General features: G+C 45.3%; 1 protein-coding gene across 5 annotated transcripts in view; it reads right to left on the reverse strand.

Moving 5' to 3' along the window:
* LOC144685661 (Golgi-associated plant pathogenesis-related protein 1-like) overlaps positions 1–2,145 on the reverse strand; it is a 28,157-nt gene extending 26,012 nt beyond the window's left edge. The window contains exon 1 of one of the 5 annotated variants that reach the window (XR_013577754.1): positions 1,961–2,120. The gene's annotated coding sequence lies outside the window, so the exon portion shown is untranslated. Of the gene's footprint in view, positions 1–1,960 lie in introns of all 5 variants that reach the window. The other 4 variants (XM_078550425.1, XM_078550426.1, XM_078550427.1 and 1 more) reach the window with 4 other exon arrangements.
* Between the last annotated feature and the right edge of the window lie 13,572 nt (positions 2,146–15,717).

The raw sequence follows: 15,717 nt of genomic DNA on the forward strand, positions 1-15,717 counted from the left end.
AATGGATGGACATATATGAGATGAAGTCACCAATGTCGACTGCTACAATTGAGAAACTACATCAAAGTTTTGCCATTCATGGACTACCAGAAGTAGTCATTTCCGATAACAACATGGCATTTACAAGTACTGAGTTTCAATGGTTTATCAGCCTCAACGGTATCACTCATGTAAAAACTGCACCATACCACCCTTCCTCAAACGGACTGGCTGAATGGGTGGCTCAAATATTCAAGGCAAGTATGAGAAAGCTAATTCGTGATTCCTTAGCAACCAAGCTAGCACGCTTTCGTTTTCATTACAGGACTACCCCTCACATGGAGTTATTGTTGAAATGGCGTCTCAGGACGAGATTGAGCTGAATAATGAGGGGAAGATGGAAAGGAGTCAGCGAAGCCAGGAAACTGGATATGGCTGACATAGTCGCGAGAGGAAATTTACCGTGGGAGAGACGGTATACGTGAAGAACTTTGGAGAAGGCCCAAAGTGGTTACCGGGTGAAATCAGTGCAGTGGCTGGACCTCTATCTTACCACATGAAGGTGGAAGGCTGGATCATCGGGAAACATGTGGACCATTTAAGAAAGAGAGAGACAAATCATCAAGATTTGGTTCCACCAGTGATCATGACCGGGTTTGCATTTTCTGTTGAGGGTACTCGACCCAGGACAGACATGTCTGATATTCCTGTAAGAGTTGAGGATACAGAACTGCAAGTGCCCACCAAAGCACCTGATGTTCAGGCAACTCCAGAAAAGGAGGTTCCTGACAAAGAATCTGAAGTTGTGGCGCTGAGACGTTCCACACGTACCTGGAAACCACCTGAAAGACTGAACTTGTAAATTCCTTACCCAGTGTAAATATTATGTTGTCTTGATGCAATTGTAAATAAAATATGTATGGCCGAGTGAATGAAAACCGATGGCCAACTCCTGTCCTGGCAGCATTGTGGGTGTACCTACACCATATGGGCTGCAGAGGTTCAAGAAGGCGGCTCATCACCACCTTCTAAAGGGAAATTAGGGATAGGCAACAAATGCTGGCCTTGCCAGAGATGTCCACAATCCGTGAAAGAATAAATTTTTAAAAAGTTTTGACAGCAAGGCACATGACAGTGAAAGCAACACCAGCAAAGAGTACAGCAAGAACAGGGCAAAAAATTCTGGAGCACCAGCATTATCCCTCTATGTAGAACATTCAAACTTGCCTGGAAAAGACCAGCTGGTGCATCAAGCCTACCCCACATTCATGTTAGCTGTAACATTATGACCAGGCACCCTCACCTGCCCCAGCCCAAAGCCTTGTAATCTCCTGGGAGAAAGGCAAGAAAACAGAAACAAACCAAGAGTCAACAGGGGAAAAGAATAATTGGAAAATTCCTCTCTGACTTCCTCAGGAGGTCACACAGTCCAAGTGTTATCAATATAGACACCTTTCTATATGATCTCTGCCTTGGTCAGGAACCCACCCAGCTCCCTCTTGAAGACATCCAGAGAGTCAGCACCACGCACACCAGCTGGCAAAGTTTCCAGAGGCTCACACTTCTCTGGGAAAAGAAGAATCTCCTAATAACCAGTCCATTCCTATTCTTACATAATTTAAGCACATGTTCCCTGGTTCACCCCGATCAGTTAAATTGAAATAATCTGTCACCAGGTATGAAATCCAGTCCTTTCATTTTGTTACATCTCTATCAACTTCCCTCTAAAATCTAGACAGGTCTAAACTAAGGACCCTGCTCCTTAAGCCTATCTGAGTAATTAAACTATGGCTTATTCTTGGAGCTCTCCTCTGAACCCTTTATTGCGATGTACTCCAGATGTGGTCTAGTCAACAACTAGTGTAATGAGAATGTTCTCCTTTCATATGTACTGAATGGTTCTATTAATACATTCCAATATCCCGAACAGGTGGATTGACTTAAAATTTTAAAAAGATGGTATAAAGTATTCTCTGCTTACCTGTGCTAACAAGTGGTGCAGACCTTGAAGCGTATGTTTCTATCAGTCTGGCACTTGGATGCAAGAGCACAGACCTGAATAACTGGACTCACAAGGTATCTTGTACTGATCCTGTAGGTTTGCAAGGTAGAAATGAAATGTAAAATGGAAACAGTTGAAGAGGAGGATCTTTAAAAAGACTCATGGCAAGAATTGCAACAGCAATGCAGTTATTCTGAAACTGCTTTAACCACTGAACATTGAATTCTTGTTGGCTGATGACCAGCTGCAGGGGATGTTTGTTTATTCAATCAAACAGCAATGCTCTGAAGAAAATGTAGCTGTGCTATTGATGCAATCAGTGATTCTGTGAACAGTGTCAAGCAGACAGCAGTGCCGCAGAATGCCAGCAACACAACAGAGGCAGCAGAACTGAACTGGGTTATCATGTCTCCCCAGTGCTTTCAGGCTTGTATTGTGCACCACAATATCTTTACAGTGCAGAAGGAGGCCAATTGGCCCATCGAGTCTGCACTGGCTCTCTGAAAGAGCATTCCACCTAGTCCCATTCCCCTGCCTTATCCCTGTAAGCTTGCACATTCTATCTTTTCAGGTAGCAATCCAATTTAAATACCTCGATTGAACCTGCCTCCACCACCCTTTCAGGAAGTTTGTTCCAGGCTTCAACCACCCTCTGGATGAAAAAATTTTTCCTCACATCACATTTACTCCTTTTGCCAAATATTTTGAATCTGCGTTCTCTAGTTCTTGATGTTCTCTTGAGTTGAACAGTTTCTCACTATTTACCCTGTCCATACCCCTCCGGATCTTGAATACCTCCATCAAGTCTCCTCTCAGCCTTCTTTTCTCCAAGGAAAACAGTCCCAACCTCTCTAGTCTATCCTCATAGCTACAGTTCTTTATCTCTGGAATCAGTTGCAGATATGGATTACTGTACAGTCCTACTGGTCTAAGGATTTAAGGGCCGACTGTCCTATGGGACTATGGGACTACTGCCCTACAGTCAAGGCCAAATAGGGAACCTTTGATAAAATTAATTAAAGTGCCAGCCATGCCCCAGTGCTCTCACACCTGAGACAGTTTGTGGGTTCAAGTCGTACTCCAGAGACCTGAGCAAAAGATCTATTCTGACATTCTGGTGCAACACTCTGCTAACACTTTGTTGTCTTTCCTATTAATAAGCTGCATCATGTATGAGAAAAATTCAAGAGTCTTCAAACTAACACCATAATTCTTCTGAAATTCGGGAGAAGTCATTGTTTATAATTTTGGTGTAATAGGAATCAGCCACTCTCTGTCCCACCAGCCATTAAATATTGAATCACCAAAAGGCAATTTGAATTTCATCAAACATAATCCTAGTAAATAGAGCGGGACTGAGAAAAAAGTAACTCTCCAAATAAAGACTTTCACAACCTCTCGATGTCCCAAGCACTTTACAGTTAATGAAGTATGTTTTGAAGTGTAGTCACTTTTGAAATGTAGGTAACAAGGCAGCCAATTGGTGCATGGCAAGATCACAAAAACAGCAATGTGATAATGACCTGATAATTTATTTCAGTGATGTTGGTTGATAGATAAACATTGGCCAGGACACTAGAGGGAATTGCCTTAACCCTTTTCAAAATAATGTTATGGGATCTTTTATGCCCCCCTTGAGAGGGCAAATGGCACATTGGTTTAAGGGCCCCATAAAAAGTTTCAGACAGCCAGATCATTGGGCTGAAGTGGTGGAGTTTGCTTCACCATGGAACAGGGATGCCTTTTCTTTAAACAGAAGGTAACTCTCAGGGATTGTGTCAGACTCTATTGCATCCATGGTGATACTCCTGGAGTGGTGAATCATGGTGGTTAGGGCCACAGACATGTCCACTGTGCCATCTGTCAGCATACCCTTTGCTGTACTGGCCTTGTGAACCCCAATAAAACCCACTGGTTTCCTCTTCAGCCACCAGCAATTGGCTTTGATGTGCAGGTACAGCAAGTGATTAGAAAGGCAAATGGAATGTTGGCATTTTTAGAAAGGGGAATGGAATATAAAAGTAGGGAAGTTTTGCTGCAGCTTTGGTGATACCACATCTGTAATACTGTGTACAGTTTTGGCCCCTTTATTGAAATAAGATATAATTGTGTTAGAAGCAGTTCAGAGAAGGTTCACTTGACTCATTCCTGGGATGAGGGACTTGTCTTATGAAGAAAAGTTGAACAAGTTGTTACTATACCCATTGGAGTTTAGAAGACTGAGAGGTGATCTTACTGAAACATATAAGATCCTGAGGGGACTTGAATAGGGTAGATACTGGAGGATGTTTCAACTTGTGGGGGAGCGTAAAACTAGGGGATGGAATTTAAGAATAAGCGGTGTTCCTTTTAAGACGGAGGTGAGGAGAATTTTTTTTCTATCAGAGGGTCGTTAGTATGTGGAATTCTGTTCCCCAGAAAGCAAGGAAGGCTGGGTCATTGAATTTATTTAAGGCAGAGTTAGACAGATTCAGGGATTATGGGGGGGCAGACAGGAAAGGGGGGTTGAGACCACTGCCAGATCAGCCATGATCTTATTAGAATGTCGGAGCAGGCACGAAGGGCTGAATGACCCACTCCTGCTCCTAAGTCCTATGTTCCTATGCCCTGCCTTCTTGCAGTAAAAACACACACATTTTGGGAATTTTTCCAACCCTCAGATCATTACAGACATTCAAGAGGCATCAAATTAATTGGCCACAATTCTTCTGAGATTCTGGAGAAGTCATTATTTTTAATTTTGGTGTAACAGGAATCAGCCACTCCCTGTCCCATTAGCCATGAAATATTGCATCACCAAAAGACAATTTGAATTTCACAAAACATAATTCTAGTAAACAGAGCAGGACTGAGAGAAAAGCGACCCTCCTAAGAAGAAAGGCTTGCATTTATATGAAGCCTTTCTCAAACTCAGGATGTCCCAAGCACTTTACAGCTAATGAAATACTTTTTGAAGTGTTTGAAATGTGCCGCGACAGCCAATTTGCGCATAGCAAGCTCTCACAAACATCACTATAATAAACTGCTGTTATAATAAACATCTGTTACAATTAAATCTCTGATGTAATGAAATTATGATATAATAAAACATCATGGTATACCTTGTTGTATTTAATGGTATTCTAAAATGCTAATTTTGTAATATAATATGATAATGACATGATAATCTGTTTCAGTGATGTTGAATGATGGAGATATATTAGCTGGGGCTTCCTGGGAAACTGTCTTAACCTTTTTCAGAATAATGTCATCGGATCTTTTATGTCTGCCAGAGAGGGCAAATAGGACTTTGGTTTGAGGCCTTATTTGAAAGACAGCACCTCTGACTCTGACAGTACTCCCATAGTACTGCACTGGAGTGTCAGCTTGGAGTTTTGTATTTAAGCTTCTGGAGCGGGGCTTAAACCCAAGACCTTCCAGCTCAGAAATGTGAGTGTTATCAACTGAGCCATAACTGACAATAAACTAGTTTTAATAAACTAATCAGCATGAAATGCCTATTACGTTTAAACTCCTGTCATCATTAACTTGAGCTTACAATACTTGTGCTGCTAAAATAAGATCCTATTTAACAAAACCCTGTCCCAATTAAACTCCTGTTATAACAAAATCTGTGATAATGAAAATAAACATCACTACAATAAACTGCTGTTATAATAAAGAGCTGTTACAATTAAACCTCTGATGTAATGAAATTATGATATCATAAAACATCATGGTATACCTTGTTGTATTTAATGATATTATAACATGCTAATTTTGTAACATAATGATACCATTTTATTATAAATTGTTCTTGTAGTTAACCCTGTTACACATTCACATGGGTCTGCTGTTGGGCCTCAATCAATGAGGTTCTGCTGAATATCTTCTTCTGTTTATTTAAATCTCCATGGAAAATTTCAGATAGCATCTGAAGTGCTGGCTCAACTCTCTCTGGTGGAGTTTGCTTTGTCATGGAGCAGATTACCACACAACCAATGAAGATATCAGGGATTTCTTCCTGGAACTCCTCTGTCTCCCTGAACTCAATTGGCTTATCTGAGACTAATGGGCAGGCGTCCATTCTGTCCCTACTAAATCATTGCCAAGGAGCAAGTCTACTCCATCTACAGGCAGACTAGGGACAATCTCTATTGTAACTGGTCCTAAAACAAGGTTATACTCCAAGTGGACATGATATAGGGACATGGACATGTACCTTCAATTTTCTTTTACTAGGACCTTTGCCTTCACCATACTCTCTGATAGGAAGATCTTGCCTTTTTCCAGCAATTAGTGACTGGGTGACCCCTGTAATCTGAGCAGGACAATGGGTTTGCTCATCTAATTAGAAGCAAATGGGGACACCTTTACTTTAAACAGAAGGTGACCCTCAGAGATTTTGTCAGAATTTACCGCACCCATACTGGTACTCCTGGAGTGGTCACTCACCGTGGTTTGGGCTACAGACATGTCCACAGTGCTACCTGTCAGGATACCCTTTCCTGTACTTGTCTTTTGAACCCCAATAAAACCCACTGTTTTTCTCTTTAACCTCTAGCAGTTGACTTTGATGTGCAGGTACAGCAAGTGATTAGGAAGGCAAATGGAATGTTGGTGTTTATTGTAAGGGGAATGGAATATAAAAGTAGGGAGGTTTTACTGTAGCTGTAGAGGGCCTTGGTGAGACCACATCTGGAATATTGTGTACAGTCTTGGTTTCCTTATTTGAAGAAAAGATATAATATCATTACAAGTAGCTCAGAGAAGGTTCCCTCGACTCATACCTGGGACGAGGGGCTTATCTTGCAAAGAAAGATTGAACAAAGTTGGGTCTATCCCCACTAGAGTTCAGAAGAGTGAGAGGTGATCTTATTGACACATGCAATTAGAATGATGAGTTTATAAGCAATGTGTACCTGGGGACCTGCACTGTGCTTGTGACTTTAAGTTTCGTGCGCCTACCTTGCATCATGCAGCGCTCACGGTCATCAGTGCCAGGCTTCAAAGACAGCACCACATCGCTTTCAGGGGGTGGTGTTAGAGACACATCTCTCCCTACCAGACAGGCGGTGAGGCAGTGTTGATTTTTAAAGGGCTATAGGGTTAGGGCTGTACTGGGGAAGGTGGGGAACTGGCCTGAGGCATGGGAAGTGGCTCCAGGCCCAGGGTTGTACTGGGAGGTACTAGTGGGGAAGGCTGCAATCAGAAACATGATTGAAGAGTTGGTGCTGAGGTTACCATCCTCAGCACCAGGACGGGTAGAGAGTATGTTGCAAAATGACATAAGCCACTTGGGGCCAGAATGGGAGGAGCGCTGTGTAAAGAAGCGCTTCAGTTTACACTGTTGAGCTTACGAAGACTGTCCTTATCTCAGCCCCGGGAGGGAGAAGGGCATGTCTGTCCAGTCTCAGTCACGCTCAACATGTTGTGCACAGGGCGTTGTCGTAACATCACACGCCTCAGTCCATGGGGTTTCTGGCATCATACTGGGCTGCAGTTGGCACACTCAGTCAAGGGAGGAACCTGCAGCCTACAGATGGGGAAAAGGCACTGTGGGGGTATCTGAGGGTGCCTGAGGGGGTATATGTGTAACTGTGCAAGTCGCCTCAAAATGGGGAGGGGTGAGATCTACACGGGGCATAGGCACATCTACCTCAAAATATTCAGGGGCTAACAAATGGATATCCACCACAAGCACTAAACACGGTAGAGAAACGCTATTGTCGCGAATACATGGCCTCATCTCCCTTATCTGGAAGGAGGAGGGCGTGCCAAGAGATCTCAGAGACGCTGTAATTGTGGCCATCTTCACGAAAGGCGACAAGTCCGACTGCGGAAACTATAGAGGAATCTCCCTGCTGTCGGCCACAGGGAAGGTCATCGCAAGAATCCTCCTCAATCGCCTTCTCCCTGTGGCTGAAGGTCTCCTCCCAGAGTCACAATGTGGATTCCGCCCACTAAGGGGCACAATGGGCATGATCTTCACCGCACAGCAACTGCAAGAGAAATACAGGGAACAGCACCAACCCTTGTACATGGCCTTCTTTGACCTCACAAAGCCTTCAACACTGTCAACCACAAAGGATTATGGAGCATCCTCCTCCATTTCGGCTGCCCCCAAAAGTTTGTCCCCATCCTCCGCCTGCTTCACAATAACATGCTAACCTTGATCCTGCCCAATGGATCCACCACAGACCCTATCCACGTTCAGACCAGGGTCAAGCACGGCTGTGTCATCGCACCAACGCTCTTCTCGATCTTCCTCGCCGTGATGTTCCATCCCACCCTCAGCAAGCTTCTCACTGGAGCGGAGCTAAACTACAGAACAAGCAGGAACTTATTCAACCTCCACCGCCTGGAGGCCCAATCCAAGGTCATCCCATCCTCTGCCATTGTACTACAGTATGCAGACGATGCTTGCATCTGCGCACACTCGGAGGCCGAGATCCAAGCCATCGTCAACACCTTCACTGAGGCGTACGAGAGCATAGGCCTTACGCTAGACATCCGTAAGATAAAGGTCCTCTACCAACCTGCCCTCTCCACACCGCACTGCCCCCTGGTTATCAAAATCTACGACAAGGCCTTGGGTAACATGGACCACTTCCCATACCTTGGGAGCCTATTGTCAAAAAGGGCAGACATTGACAACAAGGTTCAACACTACCTTCAGTTTGCCAGCACAACCTTCGGCCACCTGAGGAAGAGAGTGTTTGAAGACCAGGATCTCAAACCCAGCACTAAGCTCATGGTCTACAGAGCAGTAGTGAAACCCGCCCACCTACATGGCTCAGAAGCATGGTCTATGTACAGCAGGCACCTCAAAACTCTGGAGAACTACCCCCAGAACTGCCTCTGCAAGATCCTGTAAATCCATTGGCAGGATAGGCACACCAATGTCAGTGTTCTCGCTCAGGCCAACATTCCCAGCATCGAAGCATTGACCACATTCGATCAGCTCCACTGGGCGGGCCACACCATCTGCATGCCTGACACAAGACTCCCAAAACAAGCTCTCTATTTGGAGCTTCAACATGGCAAGCAATTCCTAGGAGGGCAGAAGAAATTCTTCATGGACACCCTCAAAGCCTCCTTGAGAAAGTGCAACATCCCCACCGACATCTGGAATCCCTCGCCCAAGACCGCCCAAAGTGGGGGGAAAGCATCCAGGAAGGAGCTAAACACCTCGAGTCTCGTCACCAAGGGCTAGCTTAAGCCAAGCATTGACAGCGAAAGGAGTACGTGGCAACACAGGCACCCCACTCACCAATTCCCCCTAGCACCATCTGCCCCACCTGTGACAGAGAATGTAGGTCACACATTGGACTCATTCTTAGCATGAAAGCAAGACCCCGAGGGACTGCCTAAGAAGAAACAGATCCACCACAATCACGATGAGATTAAGGAATACGCGAGAGGATTGAGAGGTCTTGGAGGGTGGGAAACCTGAACATTAAGCTCCTCTGGGACAATGGGAGGGATTTTGATATCCATACAGGGAGGGCCCAAGCTGGTCTGGTAATAGGAGCTGAACACCACCATCTTCCAACCTGCAGCGATGGCACAGTACAAAATTAAAATGAGGTTATACTCTACTGGCGAGGGTTCTGAGGGCCAATTGGAGGGCAGGTGCATGCACTGGGGTGCTGAATAAAGGGGTACTCAACTGAACTGTGCATTCCCAAATGAGGAGAGAGGCACAGCTGAGACATGTTAGGAGACTTTCAATGACAATGTAGGGAATCAGGATAGTGAAGCAATGATGCACATCTATGCAAGACTAACCCCACAAAGTGGCAGTAATCGATCTCCTTGTTTTAACCCCTTGCTTGTAGCGTGGAAATTCCCCAGAGCGATAATGAATTACAGAGCAATTGGGTGACTGGACAAGCTTCAGAAGCCTGTTAGAATTGTGTCGCTGGGCGGTTCACAGAAGAGAAGCCTCAGGCTCCCCTCAAATAATCTCATTTCCTAACTAAACATTCACCCTCATGTTTATTCCAAAGAATGTAGTATTAGAGTGCAATGAATGAGAATCCTAGCATCTGAGCTGAAAGCAGCACATACAAGTGCCTGGCCAAAGCAATGTCATAGCAGTTGGTCATATAAAGGTGGGGGGAGCACCTTGAAATGCACCCCCCACTGGCCATCATTTCTGGGACGTAGTTGCCGACATGGGACCAAAGCCCTTGAATCCACATTCACTGATGAGTCATTGACAGAAGGAGTACCTTTGGAGGTTAATGCTGAATCTTGCTTGTTTCTCATTGATACCAGAGAGCGGAGACCATCAGGAAAATGGATCCTGGATTTATCACTGCCCACATAATTACATATAGGCAGGAGATAAGAAGAGGAAGATTGTGCCAGAGGTACCTGGCTCCCCAAAGGGAGGACCAAAACCCTCAAGACCAAGGGCCAGCAGGGCCCCTTCCAGACACGGAGGATGAGGCTCACAGAAATGTACTGTGTAGGTGGCTCGCAAGACTGAGGGTGTACAGAGCTCTCCTGTCTTATCTGCAGATGAGCGAGAACCAACGAGAACCAATCCCTCCGCATGTCCAGGTGTCTGATGACTCACGTTTGCCACATTCTCCAGGAATTGGCATCATGGGGACTGGGAGGACATTCATTTCCAGTGGCTCTGAAAGTAACAGCTGCACTCAACTTCTACTTCAGTGACTCCTTCCTCAGCTCTACCTGGGACCTCTGTGGGATCTCTCAAGCATCCGTGCATAATGCATTCATGAGGTAACAGACACCATTTTTGCCAAGGCCACAATTACATCAACTTCAACAGAGATCAAGCAAGCCAGGAACCCAGAGCACTGGGCTTTGCTGAGATTCCTGGATTCCTACAAGTGCAGGGTGGCATCAGCTGCACTCATGTGGCTATAAAAGCTCCTTGGCTACAGGCACTCCTATACATAGACAGAAAGGCTATCACTTGCTCAATGTACAACTGGTCCGCGACCATAAGAAACTAATCATGCAAGTTTGCGCCAGATACCCAGGAAGCGTCCACAACTCATGCATCTTGAGTAGATTGCAGATCCCGGACACCTTTGAGGGACCACACAGGATCCAGGGTTGGCTTCTCAGTGACAAAGGGTACATGCAAAGGATGTGGCTAATGACGTATGTGTGGTGGCCTCAGACTCCTGAAGAGAGAAAGTACAACAAGACTCATGCCGCTAGCTGAATATTGGTGGAGCACACCATAGGGATCTTAAAGAGGCAATTCCAATGCCTGGACAGACCTGATAGAGTGCTCCAGTACAATCCTTACAGAGTCTCACTGATCATCATGGCTTGCTGCATGCTGCACAACCTGGTGCTGCAAAGGGGGGAGGACATGCCAGATGCTGACATGGAGGAGCCGCACATCTCCTCCGATGAGGAGGACATCAAAGAGGATGAGGGCGTTGAGTTTGAGGAAACTGAGGCTGCAAGGAAGGAGGCCATAGCACAGGCCAGATGAGGCAGGCATGCACGAGAGGCCCTCTATACACCAGGTTCCATAAGATGGATGACACGATGCAGCGAGTACCCTCTCGGACAAGTGCCCTCCATCATGGACTAACATTAACAACAGTGTTGTTATTCCTCTCATTTCAACCATGCACCTCAATGTGAGAGTGAACAGTTACACATCAGGCCCATGTTGTCCTGATTCATTGAAGGATGATGAAGCCTCGGGAGCATATGTGTCCTTGCTGAGATGAGGTGCTAACTGAAGGAAGGAATCCTGGCATCAGACATCGGAAGGTGCTGCCTCTTCAACTGTATCTCCAGCATCCCAGTCACAGTGGCAGCCTATGAGAGCCAGGAGCTGTTCCGCTATCCTCAGTGGGCTTGTAGCTGTACGCCTTCAATGTGACAAAGCTCCTTAAGGAGATCCATCTGTAGCAATGGGAGAACGCATTCCATGTAACCTCGATGGTTAAACCGATAGCTGACACTCGGGCCAAGACAGGCGAGGACGTTCTGCAGGTGTGCATTTATTCTAAGATGACTCAATGCTCTGTGTCACCTTCTTCTCTATCAGTTATAACATCCAGCACTCTCAGTTAGGGATTCTGGCCTGCTTTTATCCTCACCTCACTATGCACGTGGCCCACCTGAGGATGACAATGTTCAACCACTTGTGTGCCAGACATTAAAATGCCTCCTCTTTAAAACACACGTTGTGCCCTCATGGCCAGCCCTGGCCCTTGTATACTCCAAAATTCTCAAACACAATGAAGGCCTCAAGGTCATGAATTTTTGCTAATAAAGAGCAGACTTCAGCTTCAGTACATCCTCACTCCTATCCCATTTCTCCCCATAACATTGTCTAAAGCTACGATGTGCGTTGCGACAGCCTGCTCAAAGGCTCTTTTTAAAATTCATTTACAGGATGTGTGTGTCGCTGGCTAGGCCAGCATTTATTGCCCATCCCTAATAACCCTATTGACTGCTAGATATCACCATTTGCAATTAGCATCACTGGTCTCAGTGAGAGTTTAGCTGATGGGATGCACCGGGCTGCGTCCCAACATTGTGACGAGAGTCTTGTGGCCACAATCCAGACGATTACAGGTTGAGAAACGATCAAGGTTGGACGTTCGAGCGCCAGGGCAATAATGTGGCTGAGAAGGGCAGATCTTCAGCACCTGGAGATGGCGAGGTGTTCCCGCTTATTGGTGAGCTTAGCACATGTACACTGGGAAAGTCAGAAATGTGGTTGGCTGACAGCAGCACACACAGTGCTCTGAGTGTGAGCTCAGAGTGTGAAAACCCTGCCGAGAGACAGAGGGCACATGGAGTTGCACGATATATGACCCTTCTCTGTGCTTAAACATCTCTCCTTGTACACTGCACCTTCACCTTTCAAGAATAGAGACGAGATAGGAGAACACCTCCACCTCAATCTTACACAGCCAGGAATAAACTTGACATGGCCCTGCAAAGCATTTGAATGAGGTTCCTTCCAAAAGCACACTTAACAATTAAGGTCAAGAGATCACTGATGTCGAGAATGATCCGAAAAAGGGGCACACACTGTGGTGATATGGAAGCACACTACATAGATGAGAGGCTCGTGATAGCGACATGTGCGATAAGTGGCGGGAGGGACCATGGTATCGCACCTGATTGACAGCAACACAGCTGATCATGAAAAGGAGACAGCACAAGAGGGGATGTGAAATGGGTGCGATTCTATTTACATTTGTGAACATTATATACACTGTTGTGTTCCTAAATCTTTTTAACTTTCCAAACCTGACTGCTACATCTGGGTGCATCTCCAACATCTACAGCGGAGGTGGAAGCAGCCTGCTGATTGTCTGTGATGGCTTTGGCAGGTGTCCTCTGAAGAGCCGAGACCTGGAGGGCCCGGCCTGCTGTGGAATTGGTGCACCCTCCTTGGCCTGTGGAGCTGGAGGTGATAGGGTGATGGGAGAGTGGATTGGGATTGACCGGACAGTGCTGGATTCATTTGGGTGGTTGGACCCAGGGTGTCCAACTGCTGGTCCTCCTCCCTACGGGTGCCCAAGGGCCCCTGCTAAACTCCTTAAGGAGGTGGGGCAGCTGGAGTGAAATCTAGGCGCTCCACCTGACTGAAAACACACCAGCTTTTGGAATTGTTCTAACCCTCTGCACTCCCTTCTTGACCTGAGGCAGGATTCCTGTGGTCCTATTTTTATATTATTGGAACATCTTCTATCATTCTCCCATTTTCTGTCCTTCCCTAACATCTGGAGAATGGTAACGATGGGTTATGCTTCGTGAAAGGATTTGTTTTTAAACTCATTATAAACATGCAAGAGGTGTCAAATTAACTGACCACAATTCTTCTGAAATCCTGGAGAAGCCATTGTTTATAATTTTGGTGAACAGGAATCAGCCACTCCCTGTCCCATTAGCCATGAAAAATTGCATCACCGAAAGCCAATTTAAATTCCACAAAACATAATTCTAGCAAATAGAGCAGGACTGTTGGCAAAGTAACTCTCCAAAACATGAAGACTAGCATCCATATAGAACCTTTCACATCCTCAGGACATCCCATGCCCTTCACAGCTAATGATGTACTTTTAGAATCGTATAGACTTTTGAAATGTGCAGCAGCAGTCATTTTGCACACAGGAAACTCCCACAAACAGCAATGTGATAATGACCTGATAATCTGTTTCAGTGATGTTGATAGATGGATAAATATTTGCCAAGGCATCAGAGGGAAACTGCCTTGACTTTTTTCAAAATAATGTCATGGGATCTTTTACCTCCATCTGTGAGGGCAAATAGGACGTTGGCTTGAGGTCTCATCTGAAAGACACAATCACTGATAGTGCAGCACTCCCTTAATACTGCACTGTAGTGGCAGCTTGGAGTTTTGTATTTAAGCCTCTGGAGCGGGGCTTAAACCCAAGACCTTCCAGCTCAGAAATGTGAGTGTTATCAACTGAGCCACAACTGAGGCTAAACTAGTTCTAATAAACCAGTTAGAATGAAATGACTATGGCATTTAAACTCCTATCACCATGACCTCTAGTTCACATTTACTCATGCTGCTAAAATAAGGTCCTATTTAACAAAACCCTGTCCCGATTAAACTCCTGTTTTAACAAAATCTGTGAGAATGAGAATAAACATCACCATAATAAATTCCTGTTACGATAAGCAGCTGTTACAATTAAACCCCTGATATAACGAAATGATGATATACTAAAACATAATGACATGCCTTGTTATATTCAATGGTATTATACCATGCAACTTTTATACTAAATGATACCATTTTATTATAAATTGTTCTCATAGTTAACCCTGTTAAACTTTCACATGGGTCTGCTTGGTGGGCCTCAATCAAAGAGGTTCTGTTGAATATCTCCATCTGTTGATTTAAATCTCCATAGAAAGTTTCAGATAGCCAGACCATTGGGCGCTGTATCTGAAGTGCTGGCTCAATTCCTTCTGGTGGAGTTTGCTTCACCATGAACCAGGTTACCACACAATCAGGCATACCAGGGATTTCTTCCTGTAAGTGTTCCATCTCCCTTTCCTCACTTGGCTTATCTGAGGCACTGGGCAAGCTCCCACTGTACACTCACTTAATCATTGCCCAGGAGCAAGTCTACTCCATCTACAGGCAGACTAGTGACAATCTCTATTGTAACCGACCCCAAAACAAGGTTACCCTGCAGGTGGACCCGATATAGTGGTATGGACATGTACCAACCTTCAATATCCTTTACTAGGACCTTCGCCTTCACTACACACTCCGATGGGAAGGTCATGTCTTTACACAGCATCAGTGATAGGGTGGCCCTGTACCTCTGAGCAGGTCAATGGGCTTACTTGTGTTATTTGAGGGGAATGGGGACACCTTTCCTTTAAGCAGAAGATAACCCTCAGGGATTTTGTCAGACACTACCCCAGCCATGGCGGTACTTCTGGAGTGGTGAATAACCATGGTTGGGACCATAGACATGTCCAGGATATCCTATCCTGTACCGGTCTTGTGAACCCCAATAAAACCCACTGGTTTCCTCTTCAGCCTCCAGCAGTCAACCTTGATGTGCAGGCACAGCAAGTGATTAGGAAGGCAAATGAAATGTTGGCAGTTATTGGAAGGGGAATGGAATACAAAAGTAGGCAATTTTTATTGCAGCTGCAGAGGGCCTTGGTGAGAGCACATCTGGAATACTATGTACAGTCTTGGTCTCCTTATTTGAAAAACGATATAATTGAGTGAGAAACAGTTC

Source organism: Cetorhinus maximus, chromosome 10 (assembly GCF_964194155.1).
Source record: "Cetorhinus maximus chromosome 10, sCetMax3.hap1.1, whole genome shotgun sequence".
Lineage (NCBI taxonomy): Eukaryota > Metazoa > Chordata > Chondrichthyes > Lamniformes > Cetorhinidae > Cetorhinus > Cetorhinus maximus.